General features: G+C 40.1%; 1 long non-coding RNA gene and 1 other non-coding gene across 2 annotated transcripts; both read right to left on the bottom strand.

The window, feature by feature from the left end:
- Positions 1 to 1,492: 1,492 nt before the first annotated feature.
- LOC148644613 (U6 spliceosomal RNA) lies at positions 1,493 to 1,600 on the bottom strand. The gene has a single exon (XR_015928784.1). It is a non-coding gene; the product is annotated as a U6 spliceosomal RNA (small nuclear RNA).
- A 19,038-nt stretch (positions 1,601 to 20,638) lies between these two features.
- On the bottom strand, positions 20,639 to 22,450 carry LOC148644612 (uncharacterized). Its single transcript, XR_015928694.1, has 2 exons — positions 21,780 to 22,450; positions 20,639 to 21,481 (listed from the first exon to the last, which is right to left on the bottom strand). It is a non-coding gene; the product is annotated as an uncharacterized LOC148644612 (long non-coding RNA).
- Positions 22,451 to 24,842: the final 2,392 nt, after the last annotated feature.

The raw sequence follows: 24,842 nt of genomic DNA, 5'->3' as shown, positions 1-24,842 counted from the left end.
CCTCACTGAGAGCTGATGTGTGGTGAGAGTTCTGGTGCATTCTGGCTGCCCTTGCATCATCCAGGTGGGGCTGCACAGTGGTGGTGGTGGAGGGGAGTCCCCATTACCTGTAAAGCGCTTTGAGTGGAGTGTCCAGAAAAGTGCTGTATAAGTGTAAGCAATTATTATTATCTTGGCAAGGGCACACACGGACACACTCGCACACGCACATTCACACGCCTAGGGCCAATTTTTCCGGAAACCAATTAACCTACCAGTATGTTTCTGGGCTGTGAGAGGAAACTGAAGCCTCTTGAGGAAACTCATGTGAACATGGGAAGAACAAACAGACTCCACACAGATAGCACCCCAAGTCTGGAATTGAACGGGTGGGCCCCTATACTGTGAGGCACCATTGCACCACCATGCTAAACACTGCTGCCTGTGTTTAAATGCACTGGAATCTAAATCACAGTTTCTTTGCTTAGTAGTCACTAGTCACTTTATTGATGCCATCACTTTGTTTCATCCCAAACACATACTATGAAATGACACTCCTCTTCAATAACAAACAGCTTTAAAAGTATCTGTAAAAAATACCTGTGCTGATTACTGGTGTTAAACACGGTTGTGTTCTCATTACAATAACAGCAGCACAGACAATGCTATGCGCCAGTGTCATTTCACGCTTGGTTAAGTGTGAATTAATTTTATTCCAGTGAGTAATTATTTAAGATTACAGTTTTTAATCACAATACTTGAATTAAATAATTCTGTTCTGCTCACCACAACTGGATTCCTGAATCCATTAAAAACAAATTCTTTATCTGGTGCGCAAATGTGCGCACATACAATTTCAGTTCATAAATTCAATTGCTGTAATTCCTGATATAATGTATTTAGTAATGTAATGATTCAGTATATCCAGGGTTATTTATTTTTTAATTTTGGTCTGTATTTTCAAACGATATAGGAATACATTTGAAAACAAGTTAATTCAATACACTAGAAAAAAAACACTTTCAGAATCTGTTATGAATTTTTAGAATAAACCCTCCTTTTAGAAGAATCTGGTACGGGGGTGACTGCATGACTTGAACTGGGGGTACATATCTCTCAGTCCAGACTTGAACTGGGGATATACATGTCACTTGGTACAAGACTCACAGTCCAGGCTTGAACTGGGGGTGTACAAGACTCACTCTCTAGATTTGAACTGGGGGGTAATGTAAGAGATAAGATCAGATCACTTTATTGGCCATATACAATTTCTTGCATTAGGAATTCATCTTTTCACATACCCCAGCTTGCTCTTCATGAGGCACACAGACAGGGAGAGAAGCTTGGGTTCAGAGCACAGAGTCAGCCATTGTACAGCACCCCTGGAGCAGTTGGGGTGAAGGGCCTTGCTCAGGGGCCTAACAGAGTAGGATTCCTCTGCCAGCCACAGGATTTGAACCAACAACCTTCCAGCCACAGGCACAGATCCTTAGCCACAGTGCCACCGCTCCGCCCAAATATGGAACACTTCACCAATTTGCATGTAATTCTTGTGCAGGGGGCCATACTAATCTTCTCTGTATCGTTCCAATTTTAGTATATGTGCTGCCGAAGCAAGCATGTCTCCCAGTACAAGACTCACGGTCCAGGCTTGAAGTAGTTTTACAGGAGACAGCTTATCGGTGGACTATTTTCAACTCAAAGTCAAAGAAGAGAAAACTGTCCTGTGACCGAGAGAATCATTCATCATTTAGAAGCAGTCTCCGGACTTGAGCTGTATCTCTTTAAGATCCATACAGAATGAAATTACTGTTTAAAGACATCAAAAGACTCACGTTATTGCCACTCACTTTCCCCATAACCTGATCGCAGCAGGGCAGATGAATAATAACCTCACTGCCCATTTTTTTTTCCTGGAAAAAGCTTTCGGGGTTATTAATAACAAGTCTTTCTATCAGCTCTTCCTTGAAGCGCCCTTTGCAGAACAGGGTCAATTCTTCAATCTTTGGGATCTTATGCTTTATTCCACAACCTGGGCCAACAAAAAAATCTGCACCGTAGCTAAACACCTTCCCTTTTCAGGGAAAGTGCCAGGCAGTGGGAGAAAATCAGTATGCTACGTCCATGTTATCCTCTCAGTTTAACTCCGGGGAGAATGCAATAAGAGATGTTTTTTTTTTTCTTCTTCGGAACTGATTTTCAGCACAAGGCAAGCAGTCATACTTGTTGTACATTGTGTTACTCCAGCAATATTTCTATTCATCCTGTCAGACAGCTATACAAATAGATGAGGTACAACAACATGGCATTTTCCTTACTTCAATTACTTTGCAGAGCTGGGCCACGTGGGTTAAAAGCCAACAAACCATAACTTTCCTTGACATTTCCTTCCCCCAGTGACCATTGATGGATTCTCCCTGACAAAGCATTCATTATCGCAAAGAACAGAGTGTACACTAAAATCTTTTTTCTTTTCTTTTTTTGGGGTGGGTGGGGGGGGGCTGTACTTCAATTGAAATGAACTCTCATGTAGAATGTAATAGATTCATAACAGCAACAAAATGTTAGCAATTGCTGGAAGCCATTGGACATACTCCAACAACCACAGGTTCATTTCATTTTTATTTTATATTACCATTGTTATTATGAGTCTGAAATGCATATCAGAAGCAAACAAATGCTGTCTGCTGATAAAATGTTATCCCTATTATAATAGGCGAGTGTGATATGAAAATAAAGGATGATCCTGCGGTGTCTTTTCAAATTTGGCAGGAATGGATTAAAATGTGCCAAAAGTGTCTGTCCAGGGCATCTAAAATCAGTTCTCTTTTATTTTTTTCTTTCATTCCAAATCCTCTTCACCCTCAGAGCTCAATTTTATCCATCCTAAATTGCATCAGCTCTAACAGACAAGACTGGACATGTGAGTCTGTTCTGGAGGAGGTGATATTCATTCACAGATAAAGATTGAAAAGCTAAAGAAAATACACACATCTCTAAAATTTAAAATGTCTTATCTTGAAAAAAATCAATGGATTCTGTAACCATTGGGTAGATGAAAACAGACATTTGAAACCAGAGGTTATTGACTGGAAATAGTTGATTTGATTCAAAGCATTTGACTTCCATTAATAAATTACAAATCATCTCCGAAACACAGAGATATTCTGTCTGGTGCTTTTGTGTTTTTGGAATTTGGCTTTGTTTCTGGGGTCTCATTACAAACCTAAAGGTTTCAAAACTGACCAGTTTTTCAAACAAAAGTTGGCAACATATCCAATACTTCTGCACTCTGTGGGTTTTGAATCAAAACAGTTTTCTTTGTGCCTGTGTTTGACATTGGCTGGGAAGGGCAGTAAGTAACTCTGTCACTAGTTTGAGCCACTGCCTGCCTGGGGCAGTAGGCTCCTGTCTCTTCCGTTTTTCCTAGATCCAACAGAGCCTGCAGAACCAAAACTGCACCAGTGTGAGATCCACAGTCTGTCAGCAGTTTGTTTTAAGAATGAATTATAGATTTGTAATGACAGGCTATACAGCTGTCTGGTGCAAGAGTTCCCAATTCACCAGACTGACCAGAATCACTTCAGACATCAGATTTCCTATAAAACAAGAATGTGTCAAACATACAGTATCCACTCTATGCGTCTTGTTTTTTTTTTTTTGGTGGTGTTTTAAGGTCACTGAACACACAATTAAGAGAGGCTAAACAGCTGTTCTATAGAAATTCAGACCATATACTGTATGGAACAGGAGCAAACTAGTCATCTGACAGTGGGAATGTCCTCTTTCACGTCACAAACAAATGCCTTGCCCATTGAGACCTGTTGTACTGTATCTGACACTGCCCTGTTACAGAGCACATGCTAACGAAAAGCCCCACCTTCCACTGCCTCTAATTGAAAAGCAACCATTAGAAGGAAGGACTAAGTCAGGAGTAATAAAGTGTATAACCAAGCATTTCCCATATTTGACAACCTGCATCCATTAACGTTCTTATTGTTTGATATATGACAGAATGAGGTTGTCCACATTTCAGCCACACTTTAAATACACCAAATTAAAAGCAAGTAGTCCAAGCAGATCTTTACCTGGCTGCTTTTAAAAAAAAAAATTTGTATTCTGTTCAGCTCCTTTGCAGTCCACAAAATAATCACGCTGTTTCTGAAAGCTCATTTCTGAATAGAGAACCTTTCATTTCAGGTTCAGCCTGTATCGTGCGCACAGCAGAAGAGAACCCTTTGGCAATAACAAGCTCATAAAACATTTTTACATTGTTTCGCAAAAACAAGCGGGGAAATAAGCTGTCTGTTAAAAAAGTGATGCTCATTGCATGCTGGCACCCCTTTCCTCAAGAATGAGATGAGATATTTAAGCACCTGGTCATGGTGCACTTAATCCATTATGCAGCTGGTTTCTGTCCCACAGAAAAGTTGGCCAGGGTCAAGTGAACAGATACACAGGTGGGTGAGGGGGAGTTTAGCACTGAACTACTGGAGCAAAGGAGTTTGGATGACTCAATCTGAAGTTTCCACCTACACACAGACATGCATACAATTATGTCCTGTAACACTGTAGGGAAGTGAACTCTACAGCACTTGTACTGAATCTTCAAGACATGACGTTTCACACTTCTTCTTACATAAATGTCTAAGCCATGATCCATGAAACAGAAAGCCGTGAAATCCCATGAATGCTTCATTCAGTCAACTAAACTCTCATTTCTGGGATGAAGGTAAGCATACTGTAATGCAGAAGGTCAGGAGTCAGTTGTTATGAATGGAAACCAGCCTGCCTCCATTTTGAACATTCTACATACAATTACAAGGCCGTCTGACCATCTTCCCCCTCCTTCAATGCCTGAAACCAAATTTTATTATTTTATTATTCTGCTAAGGATTGCCCTAAGCAACTTGAAAGACAGTGCCCTGCTGCACTATGCCATTACTACGAAGGGTTTTGCTAGAAGGAAATTAGCTTTAATTTAAGCCATAAAACAGGCTTTTACTGTATACACTGCCAGAGATATTACAAAACGTTTGAGGGGACATCATTCCAGGCATAAATTGACTATTTGGCTGAGGTCCTATTGGGTTAATTAAATACTGTCTATGTGATAATTAGAACTTCCCCTTAGTTAAAGCATTTACTCAGAACTACAAACTTTTACCTTTTTCAAAATAGCAAGCTAATGATAAAAAGATTGTGAATATTACAGTCAAATCCAAAGCCAGGATATTTTTACAGACTTTGCAAATCTAGGGGGAGCAGTCACAAATATTTGAGAGGTGGCAGTGGCCAGTCTGGAGATTCATGCAGTCACAGCTCCTCTCAGTTCAGTTTTCAATTTTTTACCTCCAGTATCAGAGGGAACATATGCTCGGCTCAGATCTGACTCCTTCCTCTTACCCTATTAATGCAGCTGAATGCAAACACATGGCGCAGATCTGATCTGATCTAGAAGGACAATCTGGGTTTTCATCACTTGTCCCTCTTTCTCCCCTTCGACAGGCTCGCAGCCCTGCTCAGATGGAATTACACTCAGAGCCTGAAGAGCTCCTCGCTGGGCAATGCTGCTGGGAGGGAGGGGCAGAGTGATCGAAGGAGAGCATACAGCACCACCACGGACATGCTAAACAAAGAGAAACTCTGTCTCGCAGTCAGTCTAACGCGGTTCAAATCGGTAGAATATGGAGCCTCGTGTGGATGAAGAGTGCTGGTGACAGAATCACCCTCCCACACACAAACACACCCAGCAGGCATATATCCCTACCAGACAAGAACAAAGACCATCAACCCCAACATGTTTAAACCAATTAAATCTTTGGCTCTGGCGGGTAAAATTGACCAACAGACAAATTCATATTAACAGGCAAGATTGCAGGGGTGGGGGAACAGTGGGGTTGGTGGACAAGTAGAGTATTTAAGATGGAGTGGTGGCTCTGTGGCTAAGGATCTGCACCTGTGGCTGGAAGGTTGTTGGTTCAAATCCTGCAGCTGGAAGAGGAATCCTACTCTCTTGGGCCCCTGAGCAAGGCCCTTAACCCCAACTTCTCCAGGGGTGCTGTATAAATGGCTGACCCTGCACTCTGACCCCAAGCTTCTCTCCCTGTCTGTGTGTCTCATGGAGAGCAAGTTGGGTTATGCAAAAAGACAAATTCCTAATGCAAGAAATTGTATGTGGCTAATAAAGTGATCTTAAATTATCTGTATACATATCAGGTTCTCATCATGAGAACCACAAATATCTCAGACTTAAGATGTACAGTAGATGCTCAGTTGTAGGTCAACATTTCCACCATTTGAACCCTTGTACTTTAGAAAATAATGTTTTTTTTTTCTGATTGCCCTGAAAAAGAATATGACTTTCTTGTACTGATTAATTGTAAAGATTAAACTTTACAAAGAAACCTGTGATGTGGTAGCAATTTAATCATTCAATGTTGTTCTTACATTTTTACAATTGTCTTTAAAGAGAAATGGGCTTCAGAACAGTATATTGGACCTCATTTCATTTGGAGCTTACCAGGGAAAAATTGATGCAAGACAGTTTCATGTAATGCCATGGTCTGTTTTGTCAGTACTTTATGAAGCACAAGCAATGGCCAGCATAGTTAACACATGTGAAATGATGTAATTATGGAAGTATTAATACTCCTGTCAAAGCGTAAATGAAACCAGGCATCTATTTATTTTTAATTTCCTTTCAGAATTTGTGGTATGATAGATCTGGCATTTGGTGAAGAATTTTTTAGGTCTGCAATAAAAAATAATAGATTAATATTGAATCTGGTTTTAATTACAAGTTGGCTACTGTCTGTGCCAAAACGGAGGCCCAGTCTGTATAGCAGTTCTTTTCTACAGAGTTCCACATTTCCAGAACGACAGCCACAAGCAGATTTTCAGCTCAAAGCAGAAAGTGATGATGAGCTCACAGACAAACTGCCTCACTTTGTCCTTTTTATATTAAATACATTTCGGAATTCGTCTTGGAGAAATCCAATCCACTTTTTTTTTCTGACCACAAAAGCTTTTTTTTTTCTCTGATTTTCTCACATTTGCAGTCTATTCAACACAGTGATACCCGTTCAAACACCAGGGTCACAGGTCCATGTTTATACTTTATACTTTTTATACTCCTCTACGCAAATGACCCCACAGATACATCAGTCCAAAAAAAACATAAAAACAGACTCTGAAACTGGGATTTCTCTTCGGGAATTTAAGTAATTCAGAGGAACTTGTTGTTTTACTCCAATACTCAAACAGGCGTGCCCAGTTCTGAATGAGCTGAAAACAGTTATCAACGCTGTTTTCAATCTGGTTTATCCAATGGTATGTGAAGAGAGGACATTACGTTGAGAGGACAAATCTCCACTCTTACACCACCTAAAGCTATACACAGAGTCTGGGAGCCCTACAGCAGGTGTGGTGTGGTGTTAGAGCTTGGAAAAAGTCCGTACTTCTACAATAAAATGTTAAAGATTCTTAGAAGCACTTTTCTACATCATCACTGGTCATGTCAGCTGGAATGTACTGTACTGTGTACCATGTTCCAAGATGACAGCTGAAGGCAGTTTATTTCATTTGAATAATTCTTAACTTAGAGACTGTGAATCAAAACTAAGCAAAATATTTTAGGCAAGTATATTTAGAAGCTTGCTTAAAACAATTCTGGTGTTCACCTGTTGCAAACAGAAAAAAGGGATCCCTTGTTGAAGTATCTCTCTGAGTGGCAGAAGATTCCAGTGGGAAATCCAGTGGGAAATCAGAGAAAACTGCAGACTGTAAAATTAAGCTATTGACACTTCACCAATCTTGAAAGGAAATGGGCACATATGCACAATCTGTGGTGAATTCATCATTTAAATCTTAAAGCTCCCATCTGCACAATGTTCATTAACACAGGAGACAACAGCATTAGGTTTTATTATAGCAACATTGGCTTTTACTGCCTTATCATATAGGGCACACTTTGGATTAAAAATCCATTAAGTAGCATCTGGAGAAATGCTGTTGAAAATGTCAGTGGTTATTAACCAAAGATAACCATTATAATACTGCAGACTGTCTTGAATTTTCTTCCGTGTGCTATGAAGTAATACAATTGCAAATGTCTACATTTGAAAAAAAGCTTATTCTGACATGTTACAGCTGGAAAAATTACACTTAGATGACCGAGGTAAACTTTAGGAATTGTGAATGAGACATAATAAATGCATACTAAAGGAGCTATTAATAATTAATTTTTACAATTAATTTTACAAGCATCTGCATGTGGGAACAAGCTGCCTTTTCATATTAACATACAATTACCTTCTTGGCAATTTGCCCTTTGCAGAGGTCAGTTTCAACAGTCTTAATGGAACTGTATTACAGTAATATATTCTAGCTTATAAAGAATTTATAAAGGTAATTCATAACCCCTAATGTATAACACTACCTTTTAGCCTCGCAGTTACATATACCCTGTATAAATGGTTAATGTGGTGTGATTCTTTTCACAATAGAATATTAATACCACATTGAAACTGGCTATTGGTCATACTTGGTTACACATAATTAGGTATTAAATAGACATGCTCTGGATATTCGCGAAATGTCAAGTGTAACCCTCAATACAAGCAGGAACTGACACGTTCTCTCTCTTCAATTTGTTTATTCAAAGGCCGTAGCTGTGAATGGAACTGCACCTCTGTAATACGCTGTATCCCAGTAAGAAGCCCCAGATGTAGTGTCTGGGAAAGCTTTCAGTCTCAAGGCTGTTGTTGAATGTGGTATTTGACAACAAACGAACTGAACCAAAAAATAAAGACATTCGCTGTTTTTATCCTATTTATTCTAATATGCATCTGTATTAATTGCTCTTTTAATTACAACTGTTGATACCTCCAGCTCTCAAATTAGCAAATGACTATTAGTTTAATTAATAAAATGTACTTAATTAAATTGCAAATGGTTGCAAATGGTTATTAAACTGCAAATGGTTATTAATCTCTTTAAGCTCCCAAAGCCAAGATCTGGAGAAACCTACAATGACACTTCTGCACAGACTGTGAGGCATAAGACAAAATAAACCCTCTTAAAATCTGAAAACCACTGAAATCATGAAATCTGAAATACATTACAGACTGCAGAAACATTGACACACCTGCAACTTATGAGACTATTTGCTTAGGTCTAATTTTTCCATTTTGATGTATTTTAATGAAGTCCTCTGTTTATTGTTTTATCTAATCTTTCGCAAGAGGTCATTTCTTGCCAAAGAAAAAAAAATCTATTTTTCTGTCAACAGTGGGTTGTCTCAGGCATTAAAAATGAAAAATATGAATTTTGTTAGGTGATGAATGCCTCTTGATCGATTTCTGGTTCCAGCAAGGCATTGGTGGCAATTGATCCAGACTGGTCCAAGAAGCAAGAATTACTCTGCTCAGTCCTGCACCAGATGCCTTATAGGCTCATAGACACAGGCTAGGACTCAGTGCATGGATATCCATTGCTAGATATACCAGTGTAGAATATTAAATTAGAGGTGCTTTTTTGTCAAATAGGTGTTCTCAGTTCTGAATTAACTTCCATTCAGTATGCACAAAGCTTATTACCACAAATGCAGTGTTGAATTATTTGCTGTGATCCAGTGGGAGTTTTATGGTCACAGGTTGCATTATGCCTGTATGAGATACCAAGAGAAATAACAGACATCAAATAGTTTTGTACAGCCATGTACTGTATTTCATTGGTATTGCTTATTGCTTTAAGATGGTACTCAATTTTGAGTAACCAAAATTGTCTTTATTTTAAAGTGGCTGCATTTATGAATCTTTGATTATTCTGAACAGAAAACACACCATCCCAAATCCTCTAAATTACTGTATGCAGATTTTGATTGACATGAATTAGGTGAATGTTGAGTTTAACCTTTTTTCTCAGTGATCTACTGTATGTCTGTTTATTCTGTTACAGATAAGATCAAAGCCACCCTCTAGTGTTTTAAAAAATGTAACGTTCAAAATTATATTTAATCTCTTTTGAAGATAATGCTCATGTTTATTCAGCTGAAATGTACCCATATGTGCAGTGAATTAGACCATCTCACAATGGTATTATTTATTTATCAGCACTGAACACTATATTATCATGTAGGAAGTTTTAATTTGTCACTATCCATTAGGTTTTATAAAAGGCATTGCATTGCCTATTTTTCTGCTTATAAATCAGCACTGAAGCTCCCAGAAACCTTTTAGGGCTCTGGTGATTATACAATTTACATTCACTACTCCTTCGATCAAAAGTGATTAAAAGTTAAGGCTAAAGATATTTTGTCTAAAGGCTTTCCACCTAATTAAAACCCTGAAGTAGCTTTTAAAAGCCCATTAGAAATCATTCTGCAATGTATTCGTGTGAAAAATTCTCTTTCCAGAAATATTTAAGCAAAGATAAAAAGCTTCATGCAAAATGCATAACGTTATTTTAATATTACATTCATGTACAAGAGAGCTAATTATTTTTTTGAAATATTAACAATAATATATAATACAATTAGATGTGTTCTTTAAAAAAAATAAAATGGATTTTATTTTGTGATTAATGCACAGCCTTTTCATTTGGGTACAATTTGTTTTAAAACACCAGTCCCGTTAAGGCTGGGGAATGCAAATTGAAATGACTCAATCCGCAGAGCTTGCTTCTCCGTAAATTGAAGCTTCACGTTTATGAGAAGACCTCTGTGTTTTAAGCTAACGTCCCATTGATAATTTCTCCTGAAGCTAATTTTTCAATTTTGAATTAAACTAATGACATATCATAGCTATTTCAATTTTGCATATTGCGGTTTAAATGTTTTCACAGAGAACCGCAGCTTAATTACTTTCCTTGTGCTAAGGTCACGTAATTTAACTGTCTGCCTCCTTCTCTGGCTTAGTAAACAGTAATGGCTATTTTAGCCTCAGATACTCCCACAGACACACACATGCAAATAATGAGGACTGCAGAGGCCATGAAACCACCCCAATTATAGACCCTGTTTAATGTTTAGCATGGGCCATGAACTACTTTAAAGAGTCAGTTAGCTATCATTAAAGATGTAAATTTCATGGTCAACAGGAATTTAATACAATTAATAGCATTTTGTCCCATCAGTTCTTTTAATGAATGACATGGTAAACTCATTTATTAATCTTAGTTTATCAGATTATTACAGTCTGGTTTAACCACTGATGGATTAGGTTGTTTGATCCTCACTGCTTGCTGATTTGGTTGCAATATGTTTTGAATATATTTCAAAAGTTGAGGTGCATGATGTTCCTCAATTTACAATACAGTTCCCATTCTACAACTCCTACTAATGTGCTTAGAGTACTACAGAATTAGGAGCAATTAGGTTGTGAAAAGCACACAGGTGCTGTTTTTGGTAACCAAACATTGAAGTCAAAGTGGAATAGATTGATTGGATGTTCACAGCTCTTTTGCAAGTTTAATTACCCAACAACAAACATCCAACCAACAAGAGACACCTGTTAGCCAATTGTCCATTTGCTCCTTTGAAATAAATTGAATTAGAGTTTCAGGGTTTGAATCTCTTTATTTGACCCAGGAAGTCTATTTGACCTTAATTAAACTTAAAATGAAATAATTAAAAGAAAAATATATCAGTTAAGTTTTTTCATGAGAAATGATTATTACTAAAGTTCATTGTGAAATTTCCCAGTTAAGACTTCACTGTCCCGATACTTATGTAGAGCACTGTAAATAAGACTAATAGAATCAGATTGCATTTCAGTTTTCTTTTAATTATTTTCCAGCAGTTAGAGATTTGCTGTCTTTTTCGTGGCTCACAATCGATTAATAAAGATGTGTTCAGCAGCTAAGGTGGTGCACTGCCTTTAAATATAGTCCCGCTTAATATCTGGTTAGAATCTTTTGGGGGCGTCTGCTTTTAACTGTGACAGCAGCAAAACAGCAGCAACAGCTAGAACAGGACACAGCTACTGTGCACTGGACAGAACAGGAAGGGACAGCTTCTCTGGACTACACAGGACAGCTACTGTACCCTGGACAGTTCAGGATAGGACAGCTACTGTGCACTGAACAGATCAGGACAGAACAACTTCTCTGGACTGGACAGGACAGCTACTGTACACTGGACAGTTTGGGATAGGACAGCTACTGTACACTTAACAGATCAGGACAGAACAGTTTCTCTGGACTTGATTGAACAGGACAGGACTGCTACTGTGCACTGGACAGCACAGGAGATATCTACAGTGCACTGGACAATTCAGGACAGACAAAGCCATCCTGTAACTGGTAAATGTTTTTACAGCTGTTCATTTCAGTCAGCACTTATTGGAAAAAAAGGACTTTTGTGAACTCAGTCTTCTTATTTAGAATACTTGTATTATTATCTTGCACCTTAAGCACCTGGAAGTCCTGACCTGCTCTATTTCTAGTATGTGGTTAATGGAAGGAGGAGAAATGTTTCCCCTGGTAGAGTACCAAGGAGGCAGGGTACAGGAGTCTGTGCAGAGAGGCTGATAAACTCTTCAGTCTTTTCAGCACAGGCAGCAGATTGATACAAATTGAAGAAGCCAATTCAAACAGTCCTTCACAGACTGGCTCTGCTGTTTACAGAAACACAACACTGAAATTCTGTTCAGCCCAAAGTGATAATGCTTTAATATATATTCCCTTTCATATCAAATATTTGGTATTTTACAGAATCCACTTTGTTATATTTACAATAGAAAAGATGACATTTTAAGGTCACCTTGCCTCTGTCAGCGAAAGAGTGACATTTAAAACACATTTCCCCTTCTTTCCAGTTGCTTTGAAGAGCTCTCGGCTTGGCGCAGGCAAAACAAATTCAGGAGAGTATTGAGTACAACACCTGACACAATGGCTTATTTATTTTACTGTGATGGATCCCAAATAATTATTTCACCGTTTGTGCATTAAAAGCCCTTCATATTAACTACATCAGGGCTTCAAAAGCACTTGCACACTGTGTTCCCTGATCCTAAACTCCACACCACCTTATTAAATGGAGTAATTTATGCAATTAAATGACAATCATACAGAATGACCACAGAGCAAATGCAAAACATTTTTACGATTTTTTTTTCTTCAATCACACAGTGTTAAGGTTATTGGCCAATCCACTGTATAGCTGTGAACGATATTTATGGGCTTAGCCTTAGTATTAACTAAATCAGTGACAGATCTTCCGATTTAGCAAAGACCGATACTGAAGTATGAAAGAACGAACAGGAATGAAATAGACATGCAAAATGCACTACTATCCCCACAACGTTTTGTTACCTCAAATTAAAACACTAAAGTGTGCCCCCTGTAGATGAGATAGCTATGATTAGAAATGCTATCACTGTTTAATGACACGATTTGCAAATCTGACCACCAATTGCCTTTATGCACTCAGCAACCAATTATCACCCATGTCACAAGAGGGAATAGTTGGTTAAAATGGGATCTTTCTGATGAATTCTCCTTCGTTTCTGCTGTGGTTCATTATTTATTTCTCTCTTCAAGACTGATGATAGAAAACTTGGCTTCTTTACTCTGCAGTTCTGGCTGTGTTCTGTGTTCATTGAGCCTTGGCCTGTTCTGAGGCGTGTTTTGCTACCATAGATAGTGAGTGTCACTCCTGCTTTGCGTACAGCGACCTACTCCACAGCCCACAGAGCTTTCTATGAGGAGGGGAGGACTGCGTGCTACTGCAGAATCGAAACACTCGAGAAACAGTGAAACAAAGCAGTGGCGCAATATTTTTATTTAGCCAAATAAGTGAATGGAAAATGAATTCTCATTGACAATGATGACTTGGAGACCCATTTACACAGTAGGGTGCTTACTAGAGGTTTATGAGTGAGGCACCATGTTCAATGGTACAACAGCAGGGTTCCACCCAGGATCTGAACCCATGCTCCTCTAATCAGCAGTTCAGACCCCTGATTACTAGTCCAAGATGCTACTGCTCCAGAACAAGGAATTCCTCACTCATGCTCCACGTGAGGCTCGTGTTACTGCCAGGTAAAAGAAGACTTCCTGCCTACTAGACTGCCAAGAAGGGCCCTCATCTGTTTTGTAGATTTGGATTGGGCCACCACCAAGATGGCATCACAGTTTCCACACAAGAGAGCAGAAAAGTGGACAAAAATATCTTTAAATGTTTAAACCTTTCTCCTTTAAATTTCTATCAGATAATGATGAAGGGATAGCGGTGAACCATTTCGATATCAACTTCCAAAGTTAGGTTCTCCTGTGTTCCATGACTGAATGACTGAAGTTCGGGATAACTGCAAAATAATAGTAAGAAAAGAGGCTTTGCCGACTCCTCATTTTCTGAAAGCAGACCTCTTTGGCAGGCATCATCTTTTATCATGAAGCGAGTTGTATAATCACACAGCAATAGAGCCTTTCTATTTGTGTTCAATCATCTGGATATGAACCATCACATCAAAGACCTCTGTGAGTGGGAGACCAGAAGGCATGAAAATCAATTACAGACCCCCGAATTAATGAGAGTGGAACCAAATCCCCCAAATACCAATGATTTCATTCTCTGGATCACAGTTTCGGTCAATTATGTAAAGATCAAGACCTTGTTTCACGGCCCAAACAAAATAAAAAACAGCAATAACTTCCATTTGTTTGTTTTTTTCAAATATTCCTAACAAACCATTTTGTGTCATTTATTAATTTCATGTAATAGGTCTTAATGAACCATGCTTATTAAGAGTGCTTTATTCACAATCACAAATGTATTTTGAAAGAGACCCAAAGAACAAAAGAAGTCTCTTTAAGCAAAATAATTATAAAAATTCTCTTCTATTTTATTTCCGTTCTGCTTCTTGTAAACTCTTGTCTCCAACATGTGCCACAGAACCGAGCCCTTCTTCAGTGCCTCATGTCCCCAGGCTGGGCTGCTGGGGGGAAATTCCAGGTGTTCACAGGTGCAGGCAGGATCCCAGAGAAGAATCGGGTCTGGTGCATCCCTTCAGTTTGTTTCCAAGGTGTGTAAACTGTTGTGGGGTGGGACGTGTGTTGTTGATGCCTCAGAGAGCTCTGCCTTAGCTAACGATGGCAGCTCTGAAGCACAGACTGCAGCTCAAGCCATGTGTGACCCAGTGCTGTATGGAAGACTGCTGTGGGATCGAGATACTCTTGAGACAGGAAAAAGTCGAGGAAAAATCCCCAAACCCGTTCATGAGAGTTCAAGTATCTGTTCATGTTCATTTGACAACAACATATTCAAGGTGCTGTCAATGGACACAATGCTGTTTGCAAACCTTTGGTGAGAAGAGGATGAAATAACAGAAAGAATGGACGGGTGTCTCTTCAAAGTCCTGCCTGGCTGGGCCTCATCTCCACCCTCTCGTGATACAGCTGTCACTGATAAAGGATGGATGATTGCATACTCTCTTTTTAATCTGGTTTACATAATAATAATAACTTAGAGAAATAGGTAATGCAGTGTGTAAATGAAATGCCATTAGCTGTTTGCTTTCAACTACAGCAAGAGTCATTCAGTCATTCAGTTGACTGTGATTTATTACAACACTTGATGTAATTGATTTCTATTTTGTGTTTTGTTGTCTGACACGCATCCCACATACGTACACAAACACACCGATCACACACATAACCCATACATACGTACGTGCAAGCACACACACATCATACCCACGCACACAAGTGTGTGTGTCCTGTCAGGAATCAGTCCACATGCGGGCCCTGAGATAAAGCAGAACGTTAAATCTGACCTCATTTAAAGCCGGTATGAAAGTCAGCGCTCCCATTGCCATTAAAACTTCAATGAATTTTTCTTTTTTCAAAATGTAACTGGAAAGATAATTCTCATTCATGCATGCATATTAATTAACTGATAATGAGATGATAAAGCATCTTTTCTCTGCAGGTGTACTAATCAATTGCAGTGAAATGGGGAAAAAATGAAGTTCTTTTATCATGAATCCGAAATTAAAAAGCGATTTACATTTTCCAACAAAGTGCTTTTCATTTATCTTCCCCTCAAAATGCATTATTTCATTTCACCATTTTAAAACACTTTCCATTCGTATAATGGTAATATTTTCATGTAATTTCCTGCAGCCTGTCTGATGAGTAATTGTGATATGGCTTTGTAGAATAATTCCTTCCAGCAAAATTCATTTTTCAGTAATAAACTTAAAACATATACTTCAGACAGAATGCTTTCTGTAAATGGAATGAGTTTTAATGAGCACCCCATGGCCCCTGTCAAATCAAAACCATGCTGTCGTTCCAGTTGGATCCCATTCTTTCTGGGTGGTAATTGTTTTTTATTTTCATTGTACCTGGAAGATTAACAGCACAAGTGTTCACAACCTGAACACATTGCTTTTTATTTATTCTCTACACCCTAATAGCTGTGCTAGATGGAATGATGATTAAGTGAGTATCTTGTCTCAGTATCAACATTGTTCCTGTTCCTGCTCCTGCTCCTGTTCCTGTTCCTGTTCCTGTTCCTGTTCTCGTTCTCGTTCTCGTTCTCGTTCCTGCTCTTGCTCCTGCTCCTGTTCCTGTTCCTATTCCTATTCCTGTTCCTGTTCCTGTTCCTGTTCTCGTTCTTGTTCCTGCTCCTGGCCCTGCTCCTGGCCCTGCTCCTGCTCCTGCTCCTGTTCTCGTTCTCGTTCTCGTTCTCGTTCTCGTTCCTGCTCCTGCTTCTGTTCCTGCTCCTGTTGCACATAAACCCTTTTTCTGGTCTTCCCCTAATGATTTCTTACAATGTCACCACAGGCAGGTAACTACTAAACAAATTGTGCAGAACATTGGTCTGCCACATGTCTGTCTCACAATGAATCAAAATTACATTGACAGATACATTAAGGGCAACCACAGCAAATAAGGCGCAGGATTACAATCCAATAAATTTGAGCAGCAGGTATGCAGTACAAGGACAAATTCTGCAAAAGATTCTTGTCATACAATCTTCTATAGGGAGCAGTGTAGGAGCTCAGTGCTGGTGATCACATATACGGTAGTAAGACAAGTAGCAAAGGTTGATTCTCCAGTAGTGCCTGCTGACAGAACCACAACAGGTCCACACCTAATTAGAACGAAAGACAGGTTCCAAAGTAGTGAAGGGCATTTAGTCCATGTAGCCTGTTTGGCAGTTAAAAGTGAATTGATTCTACCATCTTCTCCAGCTGTTTATTGAAAGAAATCAGGGTATTGGCATCAGCAACATCGCTGGATAACATGTTCCACACTCACACAAAAGTTTTTTTAAAGAAGTGCCTCATGTTCTTGGCTTTAAATGTCCCTCAGTTTCAATTTTCAGTGCTCATTGTGAAGATAGTTGCTGGTTCGACTTGGTCAGGACCTTTGGGCATAGTAGTAGTCGTAGTCTTCCCTGTTCACAATGTTCAGTTTCTTCAGCCTGTAATTTGCATGTGTAGGTGCATTACACCATTGTAACATTACAAACTGTTTTGTTTACTGACACTTACTGCACCTTATAGGCTCAAAAACGTAACTGAATTTCACACTGCAGGAATTATATTTATTAGCATCTTGCTTGTGTTTAGGATTATAAATTGAATCCCTTATACAATCAGAGGGGTGTTGCTGACAAATAAACCACTGCAACTTCAGGACCTGTGTACACTCAGCCATTTACACTGTGTAGCACCTACATGTTGTTAATTTTTCTTTGCCTTATGCTTTTAGCCAAAGTGAATTACATTTATACTCATTTATAGATTTAGGCTCTTTGCAGTAGAAAACTGAATGAATCACCACATTCTCAAGGGAACAAGAACATTTCCCAAAGCAGGATTTGAGCCCACAATCTTCCAGGTACAGGCTCAGAGTCTTAATAGCAGCTCTGCTGCATATTCGTATTTGCACAAAAACAAACAGAGATCTTTATTTAACCCTAGAGAGATAAATGCAGTATTGATTCCAATGGGAACAGCACAGTTACACAAAACAAATGGAAATTTCCATTTTTATGGCCCTCCGGGCCAAAGAAGCCTGATAATGTAACGGAAATCTGCAACTGGCAGCCAACTGCTGATGTGAATAGGAGGGAGAAAAAAAAAAAGCATCTAACATTTTCAAGAAAAATGTCCATTTAAATCAAATGCAAACTGGAAAATCATCAATTCAGTGACCAGAAAGTGGAAAGACTTTCTGGCCCATAAAAAGTAGAGTATAGAAGGGGTGTGTATTTATCTGCCTACAAAAGAAATTGACATGAGTGTAGAGGTTAAAGAAATTAATACTCTAAAGCCTAGAGTTCCTGCAGGTGGAAAACGGAATGAATTATATGCAGTGACACATCTACAACAGCTGTTATGTTGGAGCCAAGATGAACAGGGAGAGACTGTTCCCAGTTACAGTATTCAGTACTGCATGGTTACACTACAGCTCTAGAATGCTCCTGTTACCAAGACAACAAGCTGTATCATTTATCACTTCATCCCAGAACAATCTGCTGTGTTATTAATTCCAATATGAATTTCAGTCATTAAGAATCGCGCTGCTCCTGTGAGAGTGAGGCCAGGTTGTTACTCCCTTAGGAAGCTGATAATGTATTTTAATTACAGTTACCATAACCTCATTTCCTTTGTACATGCTGACAGAATCCCAACTGTAGAGCGCTTTTAGTTTGGAAAAGTGTGAATTCCACAGTGCATTAAAGCAATATCATTTTGACAGTCCTCTAAGTGTGTGTTTATATTGAAGACCCACATTAAGTAAAGCTCAGTATAAACATTCAACGCAAGCTGGTAGGCTTTTCAATTTCCATTTAAAAATCGGTCGAATTGTACTCCAACATCATTGCCGCACTCTGCTTCAAACATGAAACACTGCCGCCCTCTGGTGGGACGAAAACGAAAATCGAGTTTTCCTGCTTCATGTTTTCCTGCTGCATAAATGACGTGTGTGGTTCCCACTTGTTAGTTTTTTTACTTGAAGACGTCCAGATTTCGAATTCGATATAGTGGTTAGAAAATGGATGGATGTCCAGGTTTTTCATTCCCTAAAGTGATTATGTGAGTGTTCAATTGATCGTTAAAAGCAACTGTCTTTTCATACAAATGCACCACACAAATACCGTAATACAGCATGTAGCAAAATCTCACGCTGGTCTCAAACTAATTATTAGAATTAAGAAAAATGAAGATTTCAATGCTGTGGGTAATGGCCATCCCAACAGATTCAAACTCCAATCTGGGCATTCAAAATTAAACCAAACATCAGTTCTGCACTTATTTGTGCTGGTCTGTGGGACGCACCCATCTTTGACAAAAAATTTGACCCAAACTTTTTCACTCTGAGGGTTTGGTGAAGAATTCAGATTAAGAAACCTTTACTGCTATGACTGACTCAATTTAATGTTTTCAAAGCAATGACAATTAGCAACCAGTTGCTTCCCTGATATATTTCTGAACATTTCGATCAATGTTAGAATGATATTATCTGGGGAACTCACTCACTGTTCTTGGAGCCTGTGACAGGAGATCACGTACTGGGCTGCAGCTCCGTTACTTTTCTCCCCCCACCTCTCCCCCAGTAGGACTGATAGCATAGGTCTGTCTGTGGAGCAGCCCAGTTTCTCTGGCCTGGCTGAGCCAGTCCTCTCTGGACAGCCAGGCCTATCTGTGTCTCCGGTTTCCTGGTTGTGGTTGCTGAGCCAGTCCTCTCTGGACAGCCAGGCTTATCTGTGTCTCCGGTTTCCTGGCTGTGGTCACTGAGCCAGTCATCTCTGGACAGCCAGGCCTGTCTGTGTCTCCAGATTCTCTGGTTTGGTTGTGGTTACCGAGCCTATCCTGTCTGGACAGCCAGTCCTGTCCGTGTTGCCCAGTTTCTCTGGCCTGGCTGTGGTCACTGAATCAGGGTTTATTTCACTCTGTTGTTTCTCACCCTTGTCTGACACTACACCAGGGTCAGGTCTCTTGCCTGTGTGAGCTGATCTACAGGGAGATCACCACTGAACTGAACTGAACTGAACTGAACCCCCTAATCAACCCCTTTCTCAGCAGCTCTTCAGTTCTGTAGCACCCATTTACTTTCCAAAACCATGTTTACAACACGGACACAAACGTTTTTCTAGAAAAAGTCAAACGGTCAATTATTTGTGTTAATTATTTCTTGTGCACTTGTCAGAGCCATGCTCTAGTTCTTGCTTAGCCTGTCTCATGGTGCCATCAGGATGGAGAGCGGGTGACAGCAGTGCAGACTCACAAATGCCTGGAAAGCTACAGTGCAACGCCACCCTGGTCCATAACCTGGATGCCATAGCCGAATCCCGAAGCCGAGTCACAGTCGGTCAATGGTGGAATGCCAGAAATTCACCACAGATGACTGGACTGAAGGGCTCTGCCTGCACTTTGAACAAACACTTTCAATCGCAGGTCCACAAGAGCTCATTTGACTTTCAGGGATGGTGTAGGCAAGTGTTTGTTATAACTATATGTTAAAATGTGATTTTGTCTACCAAACACACTAAAGTTGTAGTGCATTTACTGAGTCAAGCATTGCACAGGCAGAAATAATAGCATGGTGTATTTACAGTGGAGGACACACGCAGAAATGACACCCTCCCCCTCCCCTGGCTGTTCCAGGACTGCAAGAAAAACAATTCCTAATAAGAGCACACAGTTCAGACAGACTTTATTTTAAACAGGAGTGGACAAACAGGATACTGGCAGAGCCAAGACAACAACATGGCTCAGCTCCATCCAGTCACTCAGCTGAGGCACAGCCAATAGGAAGAGGTTTCTCATCAGAACAATAAGAGCTTTCATGAGCTGGAAATATTTAGTTCAGATAAACTTTAACTCAGGCTGTTTCCGAAAATATTCTTAAATATTCTATAAAGAAAATAAAGGAGTCCATGTAAAGTGACATGTTTTATACTGTCTTTGCAACTACTGAAGCTGCATAGAGGACTGAGAGGCCCTGAACAGAACAGGGTGTTTTAAGTTTAAACACCATATTGCTGAGAATTTTGATTTGATCAAAGTTTCCTGGATGTTTTTTGCATCTCTTACATCTCTTTTTATGCTTTAAAAACATCAAATAAAGGTATTACCTTGGCATTTTGGTATAAAAATAAGCATAAACATTCTATTCAACAACACAACACAAAACATTAACTTACAATTCATACACAAGGCACTGTACCCTTTTTTTCTGGGGGTGTGGTCCTTTTCCACAGTTTATTGACTCAACAAAAGAAAGCAGCTCTTTAGCCTACATACCTCCTAGTACAACTATACAGCTACACTGTGCTAGACTTTCACACGGTGGAGTCTTTGAAGAGAAGTATTGCCAATAAATCTCGGTAGTGGTAGTGATCATATTTACAGGTTGGTCATGAAGACACTAACTGAAGAAGAAACAGAGCCGAACTCCTATCTCTGGCATCTGAGGGCAGCCACTGGAGAAGTTTTCTTCTCCAAGGCCAGTGATATCCATTTTGCACAGGAGTTCATTTCTAAATTTAAAAAAAAAGAAGAGTTGATAAGCAGATAAATACATAACAAGTTCCTATGAAAGTTTTGTATTTGAAATTCTCACTGGTAGTAGTTTATAATCAGAAGTTGTGACAGAATTTGCAAGAACCCCCACTTGCAAACTGTTTCTCTAGTGTGTTTTCAGAAATACATTTTTCAGTTAAAATATTCGCAGTTACTGTTGTTATTAAATGCAGTCTTCATTCTAATAAACCAATGGCCGTCACAGGCAGTGGAGAGCGATCAGTGTGAAGAAGAGCAGTGGAAGCTGAGAATTACTTGAGGAGAGCTGATGGGAGGGCACAGTCTAGCGGGGGCTGATTTTCAGCTGCTCGTGTCTCCTTCTGCCCCATTCCCATTGCCCTCGGCCGCCGGTGCGCTATCTGCGTCAGGCTCTCCATCGGCGCCCTCGTCTTCTGCCTTTTCCCCAGGTTTTTTGGCAGGGTCGATGGCCTCTCCACTCTTACTGCTGTTGCAACCCATGGTGCTCCTCTGACCCTCTCGTGGCGAGCTGTGGACAGTCCAGGTCCTCTTCCTGCACCAGCGCCTTCAGTCCGTCGTGTCCCGAGAGCTCTGAGCTGCTCAGCTGACCCTCCTCCTAAATACCCCTGCCTCTGGACTGTTGTCAGAGGAGAGCCCTGGAGTTCCTATGGCAACGAGCTCGGTGCCCGACCATTCCTGTCTCAGCAAACACCTGCAACTTTTACAAAAAAAAGTTTTAGGTTTCAGTTTGCATTAGCAACTTGGTCTATTGTGATTGCTTTTGCCAAGCAATAGGAAATGATTTGTGGTTTAGTTTTAACTTTTTAATACACCAGGGCATGGTTACTAGCAAACACAGCTTGTTCATTCGCAGTTAAGTGGCCATAGCAACTAACACTCACAACTATGGCCATGCTGTAGGGCACATTAGTCAGCATTTTTGTCCCAAAGGGACATTTTCTTTTTTAGGTTTTTGGAGACAGGTGTTGTCACCCTGCTAAATGTCCGTCAGTCAAACTGGAAATGACGATTCAGCTGCAAAAAGGTCGCTCTCAATTGATCGGTATGACTCCCTGTTGCTCTTAACATTTGCTGTTTCATGATGATAGTGTATTATCGCGTCTCCTAATAAAATAAACATTGGTGTTTGAATATGATAAGGCTTGTCAGACAGTGTGTGTCAGAATACCAGACAGAAACTAAGTCAAATGTACCTCAAAGACAAGGATTTGTGGAGGTCATGCATTCATACGCAAGACAAACAAAACCCGTAATAAATAATGAACAGACCTGAATGTTTCGGTGTCATAAAATTGTAATCTGTTCCTTGATAAAACTTATTTATTGATTTATTATTTGTCTTTTCTGTGCCGGGAAAAGCTATGATATAGTTCACCATACACAGTCAGGTCACAGGGACCTACAGCAGCTGTTGTTTTTGTGCCGGTCTTCTGTTCTTCCACTGATGAGTGTGGATGGATGCTGGCAGCGCCAGATCATTTTAATCATATGACCTTTTCCGATGTGTCTTGCTCCTCAGAACGTAACGCCTAATGCTTCTGTAATTGGCACACTTTCAGAAAAATGCTGCCCAAATTCAAGATTTCAGTTTTTTTCTACTAGCCACATTTTCCTTCCACAGTTTTGCGCTCAAGGCTGAGAGAAAGGTTGATTTACTGTTCGTTTTCTCATTCCAACACGCTGGTCACAGGAGAGCTGCTGAATGGGCAGGAGGGATTCTCAGCTGTAGCAAGTGGGAAATGTTCACACTGATCTGCAAAGAAAGATTTAAACACAGACATCTGACCAATAGACTACATACCAGCTATTAAACTTCTTCTATCTGAATATCCACCACTTCACGGTCTATACACAGTTGCAGTTTAGGGTTAGGACTAAGGTTTAGGATCAAGTTAAGGGTTTGCAGTCAGGGTAAGGGTTAGGGGTTTGGTCTTGGGGTTGATGCAGGGGTTACATGTTAAGAGATAGGTTTAAGGTTTACAAACTTTATGGATACTCTAGGAGAAGCAGATACTGTTTGAACACTTTAATTTAGTTTTTAAATGGTGCATTAAGTAGTGCTCACAGCATTCACATGATCAAGGGGGGTCAGTTGCTTGAGATTTACTACACGACCTGTTGACAAGGATTACAATGAAACGTTCTTACACAAGAAAGGTATTCGGTCATGGTGGCAGCGCCTGACCAGAAGTGCTAATTGCAGGTTAGTTAGCCAGCAGGGTCCTCAGCAGCTGCACTGCTGGCTGCTACCTGGCAACAGTAAAACAAAATCACTGGCTGAACAGTTCCCTGAGACCGGTCTAGAAGACAGTTTACCAATGTGTGCCCCCCAGTTCAAGATCTCCCCAGTAGGCTGGGTAATAACAGGAACTGTCTCATTGCACAATGTTCTGTACAGGAGAGGACTCAGGCCAGCCACCCCTTACCAAGGCTAAACTTAGGGGCAGAGCAGTGGCTCTGTAGTTAAGGATCTGGGCCTGTGGCTGGAAGGCTGCCAGTTCAAATCCCATGGCTGGCAGTGGCATCCTACTCTGTTGGGCCCCTGAGCAAGGCCCTTAACCCCAACTGCTCCAGGGGTGCTGTATAAATGACTGACCCTGTGCTCTGACCCCAAGCTTCTCCCCCTGTCTGTGTGTCTCATGGAGAGCAAGCTGGGGTATGTGAAAAGACAAATCCCTAATACAAGAAATTGTATAGGGCTAATAAAGTGATCTTATCTTATAGCAGCCCCACAGTAGACGAGGATACTCTTAGGAACCGTGGGGTGTTTCCTGACCAAGTGGTCAAGATGTCTTATCCAAGGGATGACACCTCCTACAGTGCTAAAATACTGGTTTATACACTCAGGTTCAAAGGGAAGTGCACCACCTATTGGCCCAATGAACACTACTCAAAGGCTGGAGGTTACAGAAACTAAATATATTAACGGGTATACATTTCAGTGGCACAATGGAAAATTACTCAAAATTCTTATTTACAGTTACAATTCCATAAATATGCATGAACGAGGTCGAATATTTCTAAAATATTAAAATTATGTTCTGTAAATGTTTAAAAACAGGAAAAAGGCAACGTTTTCTTTTATTCCTAGAGGTTCGCAATTCAACAGGATGGGAGTGAGGAAGATGAGCAGTATTTTCCTCACGCTCCGTGACGGGGCGCAGGATGTTCTTCTGCTCTGGGCAATGCGCTGTGTTCATCCGAGACGCCCGTCATCCCCGGACACGCCACACGAGGGCCCTACAGCTCCATGAGCAGATAAAGTTTACTTTTAAAGTTGCTGATGAAGCCAAATAATTACAATCCCTTTAACATTAAATAAACAGGTCTTAGAATGGA

This window comes from Lepisosteus platostomus, chromosome 20, assembly GCF_059453375.1.
Source record: "Lepisosteus platostomus isolate fLepPlt1 chromosome 20, fLepPlt1.hap1, whole genome shotgun sequence".
NCBI classification, from domain to species: Eukaryota; Metazoa; Chordata; class Actinopteri; order Semionotiformes; family Lepisosteidae; genus Lepisosteus; species Lepisosteus platostomus.
The sequence above is the reverse complement of the archived record's forward strand: the minus strand, read 5'-3'. Positions and strand labels throughout refer to the sequence as shown.